The sequence below is a fragment of the Acomys russatus genome, chromosome 2, assembly GCF_903995435.1.
Source record: "Acomys russatus chromosome 2, mAcoRus1.1, whole genome shotgun sequence".
Lineage (NCBI taxonomy): Eukaryota > Metazoa > Chordata > Mammalia > Rodentia > Muridae > Acomys > Acomys russatus.
In genome coordinates, this window is record NC_067138.1 from 25135717 (window position 1) to 25154147 (window position 18431).

The window sequence follows — 18431 nt, forward strand, 5'->3', positions numbered from 1 at the left end:
AGCCCCAGTTAAATTATTTCCATTATAAGAATTGCCTTGGTTATGGTTTCTCTCCAGAGCAAAATAACACTGCCTATGACACTGTGTAACAAGTGACCACAAACTCAGTTGAGTTATTTGAAACAATACACATTTATTCTCTGAGTTTCTATAGATTATGACTGCTGCACTGTCAGGCAAAATAACCTTCTGTGAGTCTTACAAAATCAGTGGTTAAGGTAAAAGTTATTCTTAAACTTTTATCAAGAGACTGGGAAAATATGTTCTCAAGACTCAAGTTATTGGCAGAATGTATTCCTTCTTCCTTTAAGACTAAAGCTTCCCTTAACCATGTGGCCTTCATCATGAGGCAACAGGCATTCACTGTTGGAGAGACTTTCTAGTGGGGTTGACTTCAAGTTGAGCAGAAAGCTCTAGGGATGCAGTGTTTTGTGAGTTATAATCTTTCCTAGGGTGGGGGTCTTGATATTATATCAATCTTAAAGTTATGTATATTCCAGCAAGTAGCCCTTTACTCATTTTTCTGTAAGTAGCATAAATAAACTTGGTTCACCCACCTAGACTAGAGTGGAGCTGTTCCTTTGGTCTGTCACTAGGAACCTTAGTTAGAATGACATCATTTAATCACACATTTCAAAGAACTGAATAGTGTTGTCATCTGTTCAGTTCAGTGCAGGCTTCATGGCAGATGAGAGCATAGTGACTGGTCTAAGTTCAGAAAGGGATTCAGGAGATGTCCCACTCACTTACAAAAGTCCATTCAAGGAAGAATTAATCAACTTGTAAAGCTTGAACTTTAAGCCACATTAATTTATCTGTGAAGATAGAACTCCCATAACTTCATTGCCAATTCTTTAAAGGCCCTACTACCTACACACTGTGATGCTAAAGACAAGAATTGCAACACAGAACACTCTAGAAGAAGGATAATATTCAAGCCAAGTAGTAGGACACTAAAACCTTATTTTGCACTGAGATTGTTAGAGAGAAGAAATATCTCTTGCATATTTGTTCATAAAATCTAACAATTGCTAAGCAAGAAAACCCTTGCCTAAAGGTAGAATGAGAACAAACTACAAATCCTCTTACAATGTAATAAACCAGGAATAAAAAACAAACTTGTAAAAAGAGCAAATAGGATAAATTGAATGTAGTTCTTATGCTCTTGGATCAATAAGAGAGTGAAAACCAAAATTTAAAAAAACTCACAAAAATAATGACTAGTGTTTTCTAAGAAAAATATTCATAAGTCCAAACTAAAGAAGAACTGTTGATCAGCAGTGAAAGAAAGTGAGTTAAGTCCAAGGGATCCATTATAGTAGGGAAAATAACAAAAACTCACACACAAGTTCCTCTTCTAAGGACAGGCATTTCAAATTAGAAAACTGATCAAGCCTGCATGAAGTATTCCCTAATGTGTTCAGAAATAAGGCCCTCTTGAGACCATGTCAAGGTTCTAAGACACAGGTTGAAGAAACTTCCTTGAGGATAAACACACAGGGAAGAAATACAAAGTACCTGAGGGAAAGTAAAGCAATGAATCAGACAGTGACACCTTTAAATACCAGGAGACTAACACAAAGGGAATTCCAGAGTAGACATTAGATAGGAATTAAAGAAAAAAAGAAAAAAAAAGAACAAAAGACTAGTTAAAACTCTTAGGAATGATGGATATACTAACAGAAGTTTAAAGTTCAAGAAAAGAAAGCTTATTTAATAGAAAGTTAATGATTAACTTATAATGTGATGAACGTAGACTTCCAGGAGGGAAAAGAAAATGGTGGCAATAATTAAAGAATAATGCTAATACTGTCTCATGATCCAAGCTTAAATGCCTGATTGCATCGCTTGTGCATCTTACTTGCCCCCTACATGCCTCCCATATGTGTGTTGTCTGATGAGATTCCCACTTGCAGATATATTGCTGGGAGATGGCCAGGAAGCAGCCACATTTTTGCCAAAATATCAGAGGGAACTATCTCTACTCCAGTTGCTAATATAGTTCCACAGTCTTCATTGATCTCTGCACTGTCTTCTAGGCATCTCCTAGAACAGCCCATTATGCCCCGCTTACAGCATTCAACTATGTTTCTAGTCTAAAATCCCAAAGCCTTCAGCATTCCTTTAAAAATTGTATGGTCAGTTCCTTAACAGCAATAGTCCACACTATGGTACCAATTTCTGTATGAATTACTTTTCTGTTGCTGTAATAAAACACTATGAACAAGGTAATTATAAACTAAAGTGTTTAAGGTCTTGGGGGGCTAATGTCTATGATGGCAGAAGGAAAGCATGGCAGCAGTAATAGTTAAAAGATCACATCTGAAAACCTCAAAGAGGAAGCAGAAAGCACGCTGGGGATGATAGGAGGCTTTTGAAGTCTCAAAACCTCACTCTATGACACACCTTCTCCATGGCGACACCACAATATCCTTGCCTAACACGTTTACCAACTGGAGACCTAGTATCCAAACACATGGCCCTATGGGTACCATTCTCATTTAAACCGTCGCAAAGTAGAAAATATAATTCCAATTCATCATTGAATTTTAACATATATATTCAAGTTTTACATTATAGCTAGTTGGAAGGCTATCAATTACTCACTAAAAGAGTTTACTGAATCTGCACAGTATGCAACCCACATGTCTATTTCTGGGAACAGTTTTATTTCCATTGACCTATGTATCCATTCTCATGCCAGTACTACTGCTGTAAATTTTGAAGATCCAAAGTATCTTGAAATTAAAGACTAAAATTCTTCCATCTAATTTTTTGGCTCTTTAAAATTTTGATTTTTAAATTAGTATAGAAACTAATGCACAATATGTATTTTAAAAGTGATTTCTTAAACACTTGTATTCGTGTGCTCGCTTCGGCAGCACATATACTAAAATTGGAACGATACAGAGAAGATTAGCATGGCCCCTGCGCAAGGATGACACGCAAATTCGTGAAGCGTTCCATATTTTTAGAACATGGAAACAGCCTAAGTGTCCCTCAGTAGAAGAGTGGATAAAGAAACTGTGGTACATATACACTATGGAATACTACTCAGCTATTAAAAACAAGGAATTCCCGAAATTTGTGGATAAATGGATTGAGCTAGAAATGATCATAATGAGTGAGTTAACCCAGAAGCAGAAAGAATCAAATGGTATATACTCACTTATATCTGCATACTAGCCCAAGGGGCATGTCCCACGAAAGCCTTCACTTACCAGGAAACTGGGACAGAGGGGAAGGCATCCTATTGGGACTCTAAATGAGAGACGCATGGGAGAACAGCAAAATAAAAGGATACAGAGGGTCCTAGAAATCTACAAGTAGAACAATATGATAGGCAGATTTGGGCCCAGGGGTCCCGCTCAAACTAAGGCACCAGCCAAGGACAATACAGGAGGTAAACTTTAAACCCTTCCCAGATCTAGCCAATGGTCAGAATATTCTCCACAGTTGAGTGAGAGTGTGATACGACTTTCTCACATACTCTGGTGCCTCACATTTGACCATGTCCCCTGGAGGGGAGACCTGGTGGCACTCAGAGGAAGGACAGCAAGTAGTCAGAAGAGACTTGATACCCTATGAGAATATATAGGGGGACGTAATCCCCCTCAGGAACAGTCATAGGGGAGGGGAATAATGGGAAAATGGGGGGGGAGGAATGGGAGGATACAAGGGATGGGATAAACATTGAGATGTAACAAGAATAAATTAAAAAAAAAAAAATAAAAAAAAAATAAAAAAAAAAATTAAAAAAAAAAAAAAAAAAAAAAAAACACTTGTATTCGTGTAGATATGTGTTCACTATAGAAAGAGGGATGCTTCTACTTCACCATATCTCCCTCCAAAACCTTGAAGTTTTTGTTGCATTTATACTGAAGCCATGAACCTGTTTAGAATTGTGTGATTTATTGTATTTATCTTAAAATTTTTTTTGCAATCTCTGCATTCAAACTGGCAGTGATGGCAGGATGGAGGAGAAGTCTGTATGGCTTTGACAATTCCACACGTCAAAAGACAGATTAGTATATGAAGAAGTGAGCTGCTACTATCACAGATATCTAATACTGCAAAAGGCAAGCCCAGAGATTACCTCATATGTCCCTTCCCTTTCACGTTCTGCTATCCAAGGCCTGAAAACATCTCCCATAACATATACTTTGCCCTCTATTTTTTATAACTGTCAATTTGTTTTGGAAATGGGTATTTTTCTGTCAATGTGAATCTTAGAAAACTGTTTGCAAATGAACAGCTAATCCCATTGGTGCCTAAGCAGTGGTAGTCATGTGTAGCTAGGCAACCACAGCAGTCTGCCAAAGGGATGTCTGGGCCAGGCTGCAACCTCAAGGTAAGCAGCACTGAATGCAGGAGTGGGTACTCTTGCCCTGTTAGCCTCTTCAGTCACAGCTTTTATTCGCTTTAGATCTTTGTGGCAGTAAAGATGAGCAGGACTTCCCATGGGTGCCAACTAGAGCTGATGCTACATATGCACATAAAACACTAGGCCAGCATCTATCAAAGACGCACAGAATGAGATTCTTCCTGTTATAAAGGATGTCGGTGTTCACATAGCACACTCCAGACGCAACAGCAATCTCAGCCAATTGCAAAGAAATGGCCAATCTCTCTGCACAATCATTCTTTGTCATTGACAGGAGTTGTTCCTTGAGATGGTTTAAAGTGATTTGCAGTGACAGATCCTGTTTTCAAGGTCCATAATCTCTTCTAGGCTTACAAACTTGAAATCTGAGTAGGAAAGGTTGGCCTTAGTAACCATTGCTGTTTAAAGATGCAAGAATAGAATGGAATCCCACTGAGCTCATTACATACTCCATATTGGCCAGTTTAATCGATATCACTTTTTTAACCCAGAGGCTTAAATGGAGAAGCAGTGATGTATGCATGTAAAAACAATGTGGCTCTCTGGGTGGAAACATAGACCAGATTAAATTTGTCTTTATATATACAAAGGTTATTACCAAAGTGCCCTATCCTGTCTCGCACTGTTTATTTTTGATCCAGTCTGGGGAACAAGCTGTTTTTTGTAACTGTCTACATTTTTAACCACTATTACTTGAGATTCAAATACTGTTTTGTTTCTTGTAATCAAGAACTTGTGAATAAACTTTATGAATAAGAAAAAAATTGAAAACCATCTCAGAAGGAATCTACCAGAAAAGGTTAAAAAGCAGGACACAAAATCAATACAGAAAAGCTGCTGGCCTTCCTGTATACAAATGACAAACTTAACTAGAGAAAAATCAAGAAAATACTGTTAAATAAATATATCTTAATAAATTTTACCAACTAATTGAAATATGTGTACAATTGAAGACACCAGAAGATGCGAGGACTTCCCATGCTCCTAGATTGATAGAATTAATATTATGAAAGTGGTTACCTTACCAAAAGCAGAATACAGATTCAACAAAATCACCTTCAAAATCTTAATGCAGTTATTCACAGAAATTTAAAAAGTTTTAAATTCCAAATGGAAATTCAAAAGATTCATGAGGGCCAAAACAACCCTGAATAATAAAAAAACTGCAGGAAGTACCACCACGCTAGATTTCAAGCAATGCTAAGAACATGTGGTAATAAAAATGGCACAAAACTTGCATTAAAACAGACACATTGATCAGTGGGCTATATCTCAGTATGCCCATAGTTCTACAGCCACCCAGGAGCCAGCAATACACAGTGGAGAAAAGAGGGCATTTTTAACAAACGATGCTCATCAAAGCAGGTAAGACACGTGTAGAAGAATGAAACTAGAGATTTACCTCTAGCCCTGCACATAACTCCAGATGACGCAAAGACCTCAAGGTAAGGTGCAGCACCATAAGTATGACTCCAATAGTTAGAGTATTAAGACAAGAAATTAATAAATGGGACCTCATGGAATCAAAAAGTTTCTGTGCAGCAAAAGTGCCATCATCAGAGATAAGATGTAGCCCACAAAATGGGGAAAAAACTCATTACCAGCTATATATCTGATATAGCGTTAGGGTCTAGTGTATAAAAAGAGCTAAAAACAAACAAACAAAAACCAAAGCATCAGGAAACAATTCAATCAAGAAACAGGCTATAGATCTGAAGAGAGCTAAACTTTAGAAAAAGTTTACAGTATAAGTAATTTCTTTTTATAAGAAAAATTTTGATCAGTTTTTTTTAGTGTACATTCTTGAGATTGTTATATTAAAATAAAATGTTAAATTAAAAAAAGAAAAAGTCATGATAAAACCTACTTTTGATGTGTGTGTGCTGTGTGTGTGTGTGTGTGTGTGTGTGTGTGTGTGTGTGTGTGTGTGTGTGAAATATAGTTACATTATAATAGGACAACAATGGCCCTAAGAGACACCAGAGGCTAATAAATAAAATCCCCAGTGCTAAGAGTGGGAGTTTTGGAGTTGTTGACATAGACCTCCAAACATTATAGGCTATAACCACTGTTGTTGCTTATTTTCCATAACTTGAGAGAGAAACTCTCTTGCTGAAGATTCCACATACGTGAGACATATAAAATTCAGAAATCAAGCTGGCAATTCTTGATAAATTCATCCGTACTCTCTAACCTTTATGGTACTGAAATGTGCCTTCCATGCTACTGAATGAAAAGAGTAATCACACTCTTACTAAGTTGTGTACAATGCCAGCAGCAGCAACAGCTGGCCTGGCAAGGCATCCCCACTAGTGCAGTAGTGGCAGAAGTGCCATGAGAGTCATCAGTCACTTTTTTTTATTATATTTAAGTTTCACTCCACTAGTTGAAACATATTAATAGCCAAGAACCTGTGACTAGATATATTATAACCCATAGGGAAAAATATACTACAATTACTCCGCGAAATTGACATTGTATATACGGATGAATGGATCTCCCAACTCTGTTCAGAGAAGCTTCTACTTGAAGTGGATGGTGAGTAACAAAAAGACCTTCAGCTGGTGAATGTTCAAGGAATGAAAGACTCCATCATGTTCAGCCCCAAAGGGGCTAGCTGTATCTACTCCTACTTCTCAAGGCTCACAGACTAATGTGGAAGGAGAGTAGAAGGCAAAAGCAGCAGGAGTTACTTCAAGTGCATTGTGTTCCCCTGATTGTGCGTGGGCATGACTTTGTGCCCCTGTGTTAAACACTGACATTCAATTGATAAGACATGCTTATTCTTGTTGATTTTAGATCATATCTGTAGAACCCAATCTGGTCAGTGTACCCTGAATCTAGGATTTTTGCCTCCTGCCTTGCTTGCATGTTTTCTCAGATACTATCGATAGTATGTGCTAAACAATTGTGTTTAAATTGCTCTGTCCCTAGAAAGCTCTGGGAAAGGGTTGTTCTGCTAATATTTGGGTTTTTTTGTTTGTTTGTTTGTTTTTCCTATACTAAATATGTACATACTTTTAATTATAATTATTTGCTAAATAATACATTTTACATTTACATTCTAACACTATAACATTTATCCAAGATTTACATTGTTAGAGTCTGATGAAGAACACCTGGAATTTCAGCAAAGGAGAGGCTGACTTAGGGAGATCATGATTTCAAGTCCAACTTGGGCCCAAACCACAAACAAGTAAAATAGTCACAGATAAAATAGGTGGGAAAATGTACATAGATTATGCACAAATAGTATGTCAGTTTATATGAGGACCTGAGCATCAGTGGATTTGTGTATTTGAGTTTACACTTAGTTATTGTCAGATATTGTCAATAATCTAGAGATTATTTATAGTAACTGCCTTGTATACTGAAAAAAATATCTGCTATCTATGTATGTCTACACACTTATGGTCACTTGATTTTTGACAAAGAAGCCAAATACATTCAATGGAAAACGGATAGCTTCTTCAACAAATGGTGCTGGTCTAACTGGAGATCTATGTGTAAAAAAAATGCAACTGGACCCATATTTGTCACCTTGCACAAAACTCAAATCCAAGTGGATCAAAGACCTCAACATAAAACCAGAGACACTAAGTCACTTAGAAGAAAAAGTGGAAAAGAGCCTGGATCATATTGGCACAAGAGACAACTTCCTGAACAGAACACCAACAGCCCAGGCCTTAAGGTCAACCATTAATAAATGGGACCTCATGAGGCTGAGAAGCTTCTGTAAGGTAGGAGACACTGTCAAGAGAACAAAGCCACAGCCTACAGACTGGGAGAAGATCTTAACCATCCCTACATCTGACAGAGGTCTAATATCCAAAATATATAAAGAACTCAAGAAATTAAACACCACCAAACCAAATAACACAATTGAGAAATGGGCCTCAGAACTAAACGGAGAATTCTCAACAGAGGAATATCAAATGGCTGAGAAACACTTAAAGAAATGCTCAACCTCCTTAGTCATCAGGGAAATGCAAATCAAAACAACTCTGAAATTCCATCTTACACCCATCAGAATGGATAAGATCAAAAATTCAAGCAACACCACATGCTGGCGAGGATGTGGAGAGAGAGGAACACTCCTTCATTGCTGGTGGGAATGCAAACTAGTACAGCCACTTTGGAAATCTATCTGGGGCTATCTCAGAAAACTGGGAATAGGGCTTCCTCAAGACCCAGCTATTCCACTCCTTGGAATATACCCAGAAGATGCTCCAGCACACAACAAGAAAATTTGCTCAACCATGTTCATAGCAGCCTTATTCATAATAGCCAGAACATGGAAACAGCCTAAGTGTCCCTCAGTAGAAGAATAGATAAAGAAACTGTGGTACATTTACACTATGGAATACTACTCAGCTATTAAAAACAAGGAATTCTCAAAATTTGTGGACAAATGGATTGAACTAGAAATGATCATAATGAGTGAGTTAACCCAGAAGCAGAAAGAATCAAATGGTATATACTCACTTATATCTGCATACTAGCCCAAGGGGCATGTCCCACGAAAGCCTTCCCTTACCAGGAAACTGGGACAGAGGGGAGGACATCCTATTGGGGCTCTAGATGAGAGAAGCATGGGAGAATGGCAAAGTAGAAGGATCCAGAGGGTCCTAGAAACCTTCAAGAAGAACATTATGATAGGCAGATTTGGGCCCAGGGGTCCTGCTCAAACTATGGCACCAGCCAAGGACAATACAGGCCACAAACTTCAAACTCCTACCCAGATCTAGCCAATGGACAGGACATTCTCCACAGTTGAGTGGAGAGTGGGGACTGCCTTTCACACAAACTCTGGTGCCTCATATTTGACCACGTCCACTGGATGGGGAGATCTGGTGGCACTCAGAGGAAGGATAGCAGGCTACCAAGAAGAGACTTGATACCCTATGAGCATATGAAGGGGGAGGAAATCCCCCTCAGTCACAGTCATAGGGGAGGGGAGTAAGAGGAAAATGGGAGGGAGGGAGGGAGGAATGGGAGGATACAAGGGATGGGATAACCATTGAGATGTAATATGAATAAATTAATAAAAATATACTCTTGAGAGACTTGGAAATTTTTGGATGTCCATCGCATTCATTTTCCTACTCCAACATCTGACAAAGCTGTCCTGAAACCATGGTAAATGATTTCAGTGAGTCAGAATTTTGTTAAAGTACACATGAAAGTCATATTGTTTGTGTGTTGTGAACTGAAATTTTATAATCATCCTCACACACACACACACACACACACACACACACAAATTTGTTGTGTTAAGGTCGTAACTCCTAACTTAAAGGTTAGAGTTTGGAAATGAGGCCTCTCAGAGATAATGAGTGTGTGATTCAATCACAAGTCTGGGCCCTTGTGGTGAGATTGATGTCTACACAAACAGAAAGTGACACAACTGTTCTCTACGATGTAAACACAGGATGGAGAAGACATCTGTAAAACAGAAAGTGGCTCCCATCAAAATCCAGATCTGGCCACACCTTGGGTTTGGTCTCCCCAACTTCTAAAACTATGAGAAATCAATGTTGCTTAAACCTCTAAGCCCGTGGTAAACTTTTTATACCAATCATAACTGAAAAAGACATTGTAGGCCCTATATAATACTAAAAAACTTCTTTTAATGGCCAAATCTTACCAAAATCACCTCTATTCATATCCTTATCTCCCTGACTTCTCCCTCTAGACAATATTATAAAGAAGGAAGTGCCTGCATGTTGAGGCATCCACATATATAGAGTAAATCTCTCCTTTCTTGGAGATTTCTCTAACAGTAGACCTAAAACCCAAGTTCTTCTCTTTGTCTTTTTACCACGTCTGACCTTTGGTTACTTGAGATCTCCTCAGTAACATGAGTGATTCACACAGCTTGTGTAACCACATGTACGTTCCTGGATCTTTAAAAGAGTAACAAAATGAATAAACCTGAAATACTCTCATGGAAGCCTTTTAGACAAACGCTAAGGAAGGCTTAGCCACACATTGTGTCTTATCCTGAACTTCTGCATTGTAAGAGTGTTCTTCCGAGGCCAGGGAGATGGCTCAGTGGGTGAAGACTCTTGCTGCCAAGCCAGAATCACTTGAGTGTCAGCCTCAGAACCTGCATAATGGAGGGAGAGAATTAAGACCTGTACATTTTATCCGATCTCTACACATGAATTTTGGCATGCATAATCCCATGCATACACACAGACCCACACACACACACATGAAGAATATAAGCAAATTAAAGTTTTATTCTGCTTCCTACAGCTTTAATTCCCTAAAAATTATAATTAGACATCTGAAAAAATTAAGACAAGATGCTGCTATAAAACCTTTAAATTTTAATCTTGTATATAGATATTAGTACACTCAAAATATGAGTTTTCAGGCATTTACAGGAAGTTATAGATTAAATAAAGAGCTAAATTTAGAAGGACTTTTAAAATAAATTGGGCAGATCATAAAAAGTCAAAGAAATTAAGTTAGTAATATTTTATGTCATTTAGATAGCATCAAGGAATACAACATTTAAAGTTAGCTGTTTTAAAGGATGTTACACAGAAAATAATACTGAAACACTATGAACAAAACAATAATAAGTAATGTAATGAGAAGTGATTTGTATATATTATTCTTAGCTCTCTATGCCAGACTGACAAATCCCTATTTTTATCCTCCTCTTAAAGGCAATAAACAAGTCCCACTAATTCAACATGATCAAAGCACATATATACTCACAGAGACTGAAGCAGCATGCAAAAGCCTACACAAGTCTGTACCAGGTTCTCTAAGTATATTTTATGGCTTCCAGTTTAGTGTTGTTATGGGATTGCTGAATGTGTAATAAAGTGGGTCTCTGTTTCTTGTGTCTTCTCTTGGGATCCTTTCCTTCTGTTAGTTTGTTTTGCACAATTACAATGTGTTAGTTTTCTGTTATCTTATAGTTCATTATGTTAAATTTTATTTTATTTTAGTATTATCCCTTAGATGCCTGTTAGTTTTCTAATGAGAGAAAATGAGTGAATCCAAATGGTCAGGGAGGTGGGGAGGAACTGGAGTCATAGAAGGAGGAAAAATTATAAGTCAGGATACATTATATGAGAAAAAAATCTATCTTTAACAGAAGGATAAAATGACAAAATAAAGTAAAGTTTGGAATTTTAAAGTGAGATGTCTGGTGGTAAGTGCCCTACTGTTTCACTGAGATTAAAAAAAAAGTCTGATTCTCAGAGCTCATTATCAGCATCATTGCTTTGTCTCCACAACCATGGAAGATGGTAGCATAAGGATTTTATATTCAAGATATGAAGCAATATTTAATGGTTTTACCCAGGTATGGAAAACTGCACTCATATAACCAATATGCTATTTATGAAACACATCACCGGAAAAGTAAGAGAAGCCCGAGGAGAAGGGAAATGGAAATTATAAGATTATTTATTGAAGAAAAAGACTCAGTTAAAAATAATAGCCGTTGTGTATAGTAACACTTCCAGCCAAGAGTTCTGTTAGGACCATGGTTGCCAATATGCTCTTCACTGAGAAAGGGAAGGAGGGAGGGAGGGAAGAAGGGAGGGAGGGAAGGACGGAGGGAGGGAGGGAGTAATCTCACTGGCAAAGGGGAAGTGTGACAATTGCATCTTGGAATAAAGATGGAGACCTCAGATGAAGATGTACAGCAGAAAGCACCATGGTTAACACAGGAGTTTCTAAGCTAGTTTCTAAGAGCATAGCAAATTGTCCTGTCCTGAGGGAAGCACTAAGGGGCACTCTGTCATTTGCAAAGAAAGCCTACTTTGATCAGTTAACATATTTTATAACATAAATGAACATTTTGACCTCCCAAGAAAAAGAAATCCAAATAACTTTAAGCATGTTTATCATAGAAATGACTGCAAACTGATATTTAAAGTTAAGAAAACACATTTGTAGGACTGGAGAGAGGCATAGTTTGATAAATGGACCCAAGCTTAGATTCTTTGCATTCACAAAAACGGTGGTATTGTTGTGTATATCCACTTGCCATTAGTGAGGGGAAAATCTCTTCACATGTCTGATTATAATTCATATTATAGACATGCATAGCCTCCTTAGTAAAGTCTGGCTTGCATGGTACCAGAAAGTATTATGTGATCCACCAAGGGAAAGGGACAATTAATAGTCCTATCCAACTGTTACATCTATGAGCCACCAGAATAACCAACATGAAGAGACATCCATAAAGGTAAAGTAACTGGCAATCACATGTCAGTGGTAACCAATGACTGCCAAGTTGGACCTATGGCCCAATCAATGACAGGGAAATCATGTCAGAGTCAAGAAACCTGGAAAGAGAGGAAAGGCTATGCAGACAAATTAGGTTAGAAAAAGTGACTATGATAGTTTCAGTGAGATGTCTCTCATTGTCTCAGGCATTTGCATAGTTGATCTGCAGTCGGTAACACCATCTGATGAGGCATTAAGAAGTGTGACCTTGTTGAATGAGTTATGTAACGGGAAGTAGATTTTTAGAGTTTAAAGACACAAGCCATTTCAAGTTCACGCTCATTGTCCTGTTTATCGTTCAAGATGTGAGCTCCCAGTTTCCTGTTCCAGCCTCCATGCCTTCACCCAACCATTACAAACTGTAGCCCTCTAGAATCAAAACCTCAAGGAATCTCTTTCATCTCTAATGTTCCTTGTCCATGGTGTTTTATTACAACAATAGAAAAAGTGAGGGATAATGAGGATTAAATCCAATGTGCCAATGCAGGGATAAAGGAAAGCTAAGTGATACTATTATGGGCTGGACAACTGACTAATACAGGAAAGGGAGACAGGAGGAAGCCAATCATGAGCATATAAATTATGACATGATTATGAATATGTCATCATTTCCCAAACTAACAAGCATGTTTGAACAGATACAAACATTGTCACTTCATTGTGCTGTCTGAAGTTGGTGTAGGAATATTGAGAGCAAGGGGTGTGTGGATTTGAAAGCATGAGAACAAGCCAAGATATAAATAAATATCTGAGTCCTAGCAGCATCCAGATGACACTATGGACATGGACGCTTTCAACAGAGAGAGGAGCAAAGTACAGGAAACAGCTGTGGATGCACAAAAATCTAAGGAGGTAAACCGAGAAGTCAAACCAGGAATGCTAAAGGGATCAAACATGTGGTTGGACCAGAGGGGACCTTGAGGCATATCTAAATATGGGATGTATCGAAAGACTTAGTTAGCATTATAGGTGAACGTTCAGTGGAGTGTGGTAGGCGTGAAAGCTGGAGGAGGGTAGATAGAAGTAAATAAGAGTAAAATGCTACAAAAAGGCAGATATTGTCATGAAAACTCTCCCTCTTTGACCCTTTTCAAACTGCAGCTGAATCCCTCACTATGTTCCATTCAAACCCTCATATTTCATCATTCAAAGATGCTTTCCCTCACCCAAATGTAACAGAGAAATCTTACCTTTTTCTCAGATCCCCTCCATGGAAAGATAAACTAAAGTATTCCCTTTAGCAAGTCTAACCAGTCTCTACTACCCCTGATGTCTCTGCAAAAGACCATAGCCTCTCCATGTTTGCTCCCCTTCCACACACATTGTAAGTATACCCTGCTAGGTAACGCTGGGCAGAGCTGTTTGTGACTGTACCTGTCTCCAGTTTTTATACTATGAGGAGATTGCAGAGATGATGATGGGTTTATCCGTTCCTGATACACCACCTTTTCTAGAAAGATAATTTGCCACTTCACCCAAAACATTCTACCTCCAGTGCTTTAATCGAAATTTCGCATGAGGCTTGATCAGCCAAATGGCATACTACAAACATGACATAGGATATGCTTAAAACACTCATCTCTTCCTCCATTAGAAACTGGTTCACTGTGGGAACTAGCATGAGTGAGCTGATGTTAAACAAACAGGAGACGATCTTATCTGTGTCTCTGCAATTATCAGATGTGTGAACGTATACAGTGCTGTTATGGGCCACATGATCCATCAGCACAAACTAGAACTTTTTATCCATCCATGAAATGACATAAAATGGTAACTCTTTTTTGTTATAAACCATTATTTTCTGCATCTGTTTGTTATACAGTCAAGGGGAACACAGGAAAAAAACAAAAACACTACATGAAAATGTCATTTATTTTGTAAAACTGCCATTAAAATTCAGGCTTGGAATAGCCAGATATGGAAGAAAGTATGTCTTAAGGGTATATTGCTGAACAATAGATTCTCCAATGGCACCTACTAGTCAATTCTTCAAAAACTGGGGTGGAAGTATTCTTTTATCTACATGTTGCAAAGGAAATGAGACATATTTCAAAACATTGCACAGACTGTAGAGAGAAGACACAGCTGCTGCAGCACCTTGAGCCATTACTTCTACAAGGTGAGAACGCTCCAGGGAGAGCATTCAGGGATGGGTGAGAATGCTCAAGGGAGAGCATTCAGGGATGGAGGAAGGCAGCAAGCAGCTTCCCCATGAAGAACAAATGACACTTACGAAATGGGGGCCTCCAGTAGAACAGAATCACAGATCTGAGCGTTAAATAACGTCTTCTCTAAATATCAGCAAATGGTGCCCAACCTATGGCAACCATGCACAGAAATGCTGCTGTTTTGCTGCTAGGATAATTTTTCTTTTTATTTCTTTTTTTTTTTTCCCAAATTTTATTTTATTTTAATTAATTTATTCTTGTTACATCTCAATGTTTATCCCATCCCTTGTATCCTCCCATTCCTCCCCCCCCCCTTTTTTCCCATTATTCCCCTCCCCTATGACTGTTCCTGAGGGGGATTACCTCCTCCTGTATATTCTCATAGGGTTAGGGATAATTTTTCAAATGCATTCAATTATCACTCTTTATAAATAACAAGATCATTATCATGGCAGTGCCAAGTTTTTCTGAATACATAAATATCATTTGGAATTTATCATTAGATGAGCTCAGCTAGTTAAAAATAATAAATAACAAGAATATTGTTCTTAGTAATAGCCACTCTGCCAAAACAAAAGAATAGAACATTTTGCTCTCAATTCAATGTATCTTAGCTTTGAAATTCAGCTGACCTTGCATGAACCACAGCTCTTAAGGACATTCTGAGGCAATTGTACTGTTTCTTGTGAATCTGAAAACATTTGTTCCAAAACACTTCTATTTGTTTTCACCCAAGGGAATTGGCACTCCATTTTGAACTCAAATGATTAGAATTACACATGATTTTAAAAATGATTTTTCTCAGAAAAAGAATATACTAAGCTTTGTGTTTGGTAGACCAAAATTCAGTGATATGTTTAATCTGATCGAAATTGAGTTCTAAGTATGAAAGCACTATAACCACTCTATGCCACACACACACACACGAGTGCCTTGTAAACAGGCACACTATAAATAGTTGATGAACAAATGACTTATTTTTTATAGAAATGTACAGGTATGTATATTATAAGAGAATGTCATCTTCTTTTGATAATTACCTCAGGGTAATTGAGAGTCTTTCTCAATCAAATAATAAGCATTTAATGAGTATTCTGTTCTGGTTTTGTCTGACCAAATTTGAGAGGAAGCTATTGTTTTGAGATGCTGGTTCTACATATGGGGTAATGAGCATGAATAGGGCCTGTCTCTAGCCCCCCCCCACACACACTCACAGACTCCAGGAAAAACCTCAAAAAATAAACGAGGTAATAAGGAAAAGACAGAGAGAAGGAAGACGTGTAGAGGTTCTGCAGGGCGTCTCATCAAATCTGAGATTACAAGGAAATATCCAAAAGAAAGGAGTGATTAGCAACAAGTACTGGTGATGAGAGCCAAGGATAAAGAACAAATATAGATCAAAGAATCATGTGTGTGTCAGATGACAATTTGAGTTACTTGCTGTCTGTCAACTTCTCTGCACCAGAGGCCATATCTGCTTGGCTGTCACTGGCTATGTGGAAAACGCATTACATAGGTGACAGGGATCCACCACCTGCTGCATTTTGCAATGTATATAAAATAATCTCACTTCTGTACATGGTGTGTCTCTAGGAATAAAGAGAGTTTATCTTTTCCTTGGCCAAGGAATTGCATTATGTTTTTGCTGACTACTGTCTTTATTGTTTCCTATAGTAAACACACTGTACATATAGTCGATCAATGTGTAGGCATCACCAAATACTCCTGTGATCCAAAGATAATTTTCAAGCAATAACTCTAATTTTACTATACTTCTTCTTTGAATAATGATATTAGTATGTCGATCTCATCTTCAGCATTATGGACAAAGTCAAAGAACTCTTAGTTTACTTTTTGTCTGTTTATTAACTTGCTTTCCTATAAAGGATTTGTTTTGGTTTTTTGTTTGTTTGTTTGTTGTTTTGTTTGTTGGGAGTGGTAGCTCTTTTATTGACATAAAAGGCCACAAAGCAGGACTGAGATGAAACTGGAGAGAAAGCTGAGATCTTTCACTAGCAAGAAGTAGACTTTTCTTGTACTACACACAAGCTGGAAACATGGTTAGTAGTGTGTAAAATACTGGAAGCTATGAGGGAATACATCTTTACATTATAATAGATCCATTGTGAATGATCGGGGCAACGAATAGAATGGACTGATGCCAACTAGGAACTGAAATCATAAATGGAATAATGGAACCAGCTAGAGGAGGTCTTGTGGTTCAGGCTGGATTCTCTCAGTTCAACACAGAGACTAATAGGATCGTGGCCTGTGCCATAATGAGAATCTGTGCCTCAAAAACATTCCAGAGATATGGAAATCCCATCAAAGGGAGGAGTTGGGGCATCACATTGTCTTGAACTTAAGTGAAATACTTCCTGAATCCACAAATGAGTCTATTTGTATAACAAATATAACTCACCATGTTAAAATATGTTTACACTGAGAAGAAATTAAACTCAGGCCTCCTACTTGCTGTGCAAGGTACTCAGTTCCATTCCCCGCTTCCTTTAACATCTTTTAAAAAGAAAGATGCATCACATTCACCCCTAAGCAGGAACTGATCCCAAGCAGCTTATGCCTTCTCCCTCCATCATAAGTTCACTGGCTCCCAACCTTCCACTGCTTCAACACACTCAAGTCAAAGCACACAGTCCTTGAAAACATTCATTCATTCCTCCCATGTACGAATGCACAACAATGGTTAGTAATCATATTTTGAGCTAATTCTCCAGAATGTGTTGCTTACTCAGATCATTAATTTTCCTAATTATTATGTGTTCACTGGCAGGGAAAGGTCTCAGAGGATTGAACCACTGGCATAAAGTCTCTTTTGGATTTAGGGAATATTTAACAATTATAGATTAATGTGAAATGCTGGATGAATACTTTTGTTTTATTTTTGCCAAAATGGATTTTTTATGTTAAGAATTGGAGGGGAAAAAGTGTATATGTGTGTGTGTGTGTGTGTGTGTGTGTGTGTGTGTATTTATATATATATACATACATACATATATATACATATATATATATATTCAAATGAACAATTCAGATGTACATTCTGCTAAAATCCACAGTGAGACATACTCACTCTGAGCTGTGTATAAATGGCAAAAGTACATAATAGGACAGTAAAGAAAAACTTCGGTTAAAAGAGAAAGTCAATTTTCTCAGCAGAGGAATATCAAATGGCTGAGAAACACTTAAAGAAATGCTCAACATCTTTAGTCATCAGAGAAATGCAAAGCAAAATGTCTCTGAGATTCCATCTTACACCCATTAGAATGGCTAAGATCAAAAATTTAAGTAATACCACATGCTAGTGAGGATGTGGAGAAAGAGGAACTGTCCTCCATTGCTGGTGGGAATGCAAACTTGTATAACCACTTTGGAAATCTATCTGGCACTTTCTCAGAAAAATGGAATTAGGGCTTCCTCAAGACCCAGCCATTCCACTCCTTGGAATATACCCAGAAAATGCTTCACCACACAACAAAGACATATGCTCAACCATGTTCATAGCAGCCTTATTCATAATAATCAGAACTTGGAAACAGCCCAAATGTCCCTCAGTTGAAGAATGGATAAAGAAACTGTGGTACATTTACACTATGGAATAC

The 18431-nt window shown here is 37.9% G+C and overlaps 1 non-coding gene across 1 annotated transcript; it reads left to right on the forward strand.

Moving 5' to 3' along the window:
- Positions 1 to 2866: 2866 nt before the first annotated feature.
- Positions 2867 to 2973, forward strand: LOC127208072 (U6 spliceosomal RNA). The gene has a single exon (XR_007833056.1). It is a non-coding gene; the product is annotated as a U6 spliceosomal RNA (small nuclear RNA).
- Positions 2974 to 18431: the final 15458 nt, after the last annotated feature.